Source organism: Rhipicephalus microplus, unplaced genomic scaffold (assembly GCF_043290135.1).
Source record: "Rhipicephalus microplus isolate Deutch F79 unplaced genomic scaffold, USDA_Rmic scaffold_270, whole genome shotgun sequence".
In the NCBI taxonomy this organism is placed as follows: Eukaryota; Metazoa; Arthropoda; class Arachnida; order Ixodida; family Ixodidae; genus Rhipicephalus; species Rhipicephalus microplus.
In genome coordinates this window covers 11,012-15,000 of record NW_027464841.1, presented here as the reverse complement: position 1 = coordinate 15,000, position 3,989 = coordinate 11,012, and positions in this window count along the sequence as shown.

The following is a 3,989-nucleotide window of genomic DNA, read 5'->3' as shown; positions in this document are numbered from 1 at the left end:
CGGAGGGAACAGCGCGGCTAAGGGCTCGAAACAAACCCTGAACCGCGCCAAGTACGAAAGGAACGGCGCGCAGTAGGGGTTTAAAACAAAGCTGGTCCCAAAATCGCGCCAAGTACGAAAGGAACAGCGCGGTCGAGACTCGGAAGAAAAAGCTTTCAAAGTGTCGTAGCACGATGCACACTGCTGTTCGTGTGGAACAAACGTGACTACCGTGCTGTACGGTGGAGTTCTGTGCGCAAAAGCGGCGCGTGTGTTTCTAAGCACCACAGCGTTGTGTCAAAAAAGAGGTGCCTGAGAGAAACGCATGCGACTGCCGTGCTTTGCGGCATAGCACCGTGCGCAAAAACGGTGCGCATGCAAGAGGTGTCAGAGCAAGCGAACTTGTGCCACGAGCAACAGGTCACTAAAAGCCTATAGATGACGGTGTTGGAGGAAAAGAAAAATATCGAGAAAGCACTGCGGTGTGCCGTGCGTAGGGACGGGCGCGCGTGCCACATGCCGCCGAAATATGGGTGTCGGAGAAAACAGAGTGCCGCGCGTAACGAGGGGCGCGCGTGTTACAGAGAGATATGCCCAAACGCATGAAAGTGTACGCAGGTGTCCTAAGGCAGTTTTTTTTTTTTTTTCCTCATTTTGATGTCGCCCCGGCTGACGCGGTTTTCGTTTTTCCGTGCCGCCCCGGCTGACGCAGTTTTTGCGCCGCCCCGGCTGACGCGGTTTTTGCGCCGCCCCGGCTGACGCGGTTTTCGCGCCGCCCCGGCTGACGCGGTTTTCGCGCCGCCCCGGCTGACGCGGTTCGGACTTTGCACTTTTTGGCTCACCCCGGCTGGCGGCCCACTCACTCGATCGCCAGGTCTGTTTGCCCCGGTGGTTCCACCGCCAGGCTTAAGCGCGAACTTTTTTTGTTTGTTTTCTTTTGATTAAGCGCAAGCTTTTTTCTTTGTTTTCTTTTGATTAAGCGCGGGCTTTTTTCTTTGTTTTTTTTTTTTATTTCGCCCCGGCAGACGCGGTTTTTGCGCCGCCCCGGCTGACGCGGTTTTTGCCGCCCCGGCTGACGCAGTTCGGACTTAGCACTTTTCGGCTGTGCCTGGCTGGCGGCCCACTCACTCGATCGCCATGTCTGTTTGCCACAGTTTTCCCGGTGGTGCCGCACCCGGGCTCGCCCCGGCTGACGCAGTTTTCGCGCCGCCCCGGCTGACGCGGTTTCGTGCCGCCCCGGCAGACGCGGTTTTCGCGCCGCCCCGGCTGACGCGGTTTTTGCGTCGCCCCGGCTGACACGGTTCGGACTTTGCACTTTTCGGCTGTGCCTGGCTGGCGGCCCACTCACTCGATCGCCATGTCTGTTTGCCACAGTTTTCCCGGTGGTGCCGCACCCGGGCTCGCCCCGGCTGACGCAGTTTTCGCGCCGCCCCGGCTGACGCGGTTTCGTGCCGCCCCGGCAGACGCGGTTTTCGCGCCGCCCCGGCTGACGCGGTTTCGTGCCGCCCCGGCAGACGCAGTTCGGACTTAGCACTTTTCGGCTGTGCCTGGCTGGCGGCCCACTCACTCGATCGCCATGTCTGTTTGCCACAGTTTTCCCGGTGGTGCCGCACCCGGGCTCGCCCCGGCTGACGCAGTTTTCGCGCCGCCCCGGCTGACGCGGTTTCGTGCCGCCCCGGCAGACGCGGTTTTCGCGCCGCCCCGGCTGACGCGGTTTCGTGCCGCCCCGGCAGACGCAGTTCGGACTTAGCACTTTTCGGCTGTGCCTGGCTGGCGGCCCACTCACTCAATCGCCATGTCTGTTTGCCACAGTTTTCCCGGTGGTGCCGCACCCGGGCTCGCCCCGGCTGACGCAGTTTTCGCGCCGCCCCGGCTGACGCGGTTTCGTGCCGCCCCGGCAGACGCGGTTTTCGCGCCGCCCCGGCTGACGCGGTTTCGTGCCGCCCCGGCAGACGCAGTTCGGACTTAGCACTTTTCGGCTGTGCCTGGCTGGCGGCCCACTCACTCGATCGCCATGTCTGTTTGCCACAGTTTTCCCGGTGGTGCCGCACCCGGGCTCGCCCCGGCTGACGCAGTTTTCGCGCCGCCCCGGCTGACGCGGTTTCGTGCCGCCCCGGCAGACGCGGTTTTCGCGCCGCCCCGGCTGACGCTGTTTCGTGCCGCCCCGGCAGACGCAGTTCGGACTTAGCACTTTTCGGCTGTGCCTGGCTGGCGGCCCACTCACTCGATCGCCATGTCTGTTTGCCACAGTTTTCCCGGTGGTGCCGCACCCGGGCTCGCCCCGGCAGACGCGTTTTTTTTTTCTTTCGCCCCGGCTGACGCAGTTTTCGCGCCGCCCCGGCTGACGCGGTTTCGTGCCGCCCCGGCAGACGCGGTTTTTTTGCGCCGCCCCGGCTGACGCGGTTTTTGCCGCCCCGGCTGACGCAGTTCGGACTTGGCACTTTTTGGCTGAGCCTGGCTGGTGGCCCACTCACTCGATCGCCATGTCTGTTAGCCACAGTTTTCCCGGTGGTGCCGCACCCGGGCTCGCCCCGGCTGACGCAGTTTTCGCGCCGCCCCGGCAGACGCGGTTTTCGCGCCGCCCCGGCTGACGCGGTTTTTGCCGCCCCGGCTGACGCAGTTCGGACTTGGCACTTTTTGGGCTGAGCCTGGCTGGCGGCCCACTCACTCGATCGCCATGTCTGTTTGCCACAGTCTTCCCGGTGGTGCCGCACCCGGGCTCGCCCCGGCAGACGCGTTTTTTTTTTCTTTCGCCCCGGCAGACGTGGTCCCCCCCCCCCCCCCTTTTCGCTCGCCCCGGCTGACGAGGTTTTCGCGCCGCCCCGGCTGACGCAGTTTTCGCGCCGCCCCGGCTGACGCGGTTTCGTGCCGCCCCGGCTGACGCGGTTTTCGCGCCGCCCCGGCTGACGCGGTTTTTGCGTCGCCCCGGCTGACACGGTTCGGACTTTGCACTTTTCGGCTGTGCCTGGCTGGCGGCCCACTCACTCGATCGCCATGTCTGTTTGCCACAGTTTTCCCGGTGGTGCCGCACCCGGGCTCGCCCCGGCTGACGCAGTTTTCGCGCCGCCCCGGCTGACGCGGTTTCGTGCCGCCCCGGCAGACGCGGTTTTCGCGCCGCCCCGGCTGACGCGGTTTCGTGCCGCCCCGGCAGACGCAGTTCGGACTTAGCACTTTTCGGCTGTGCCTGGCTGGCGGCCCACTCACTCGATCGCCATGTCTGTTTGCCACAGTTTTCCCGGTGGTGCCGCACCCGGGCTCGCCCCGGCTGACGCAGTTTTCGCGCCGCCCCGGCTGACGCGGTTTCGTGCCGCCCCGGCAGACGCGGTTTTCGCGCCGCCCCGGCTGACGCGGTTTCGTGCCGCCCCGGCAGACGCAGTTCGGACTTAGCACTTTTCGGCTGTGCCTGGCTGGCGGCCCACTCACTCGATCGCCATGTCTGTTTGCCACAGTTTTCCCGGTGGTGCCGCACCCGGGCTCGCCCCGGCAGACGCGTTTTTTTTTTTTCTTTCGCCCCGGCTGACGCAGTTTTCGCGCCGCCCCGGCTGACGCGGTTTCGTGCCGCCCCGGCAGACGCGGTTTTTTGCGCCGCCCCGGCTGACGCGGTTTTTGCCGCCCCGGCTGACGCAGTTCGGACTTAGCACTTTTCGGCTGTGCCTGGCTGGCGGCCCACTCACTCGATCGCCATGTCTGTTTGCCACAGTTTTCCCGGTGGTGCCGCACCCGGGCTCGCCCCGGCTGACGCAGTTTTCGCGCCGCCCCGGCTGACGCGGTTTCGTGCCGCCCCGGCAGACGCGGTTTTCGCGCCGCCCCGGCTGACGCGGTTTCGTGCCGCCCCGGCAGACGCAGTTCGGACTTAGCACTTTTCGGCTGTGCCTGGCTGGCGGCCCACTCACTCGATCGCCATGTCTGTTTGCCACAGTTTTCCCGGTGGTGCCGCACCCGGGCTCGCCCCGGCTGACGCAGTTTTCGCGCCGCCCCGGCTGACGCGGTTTCGTGCCGCCCCGGCAGAC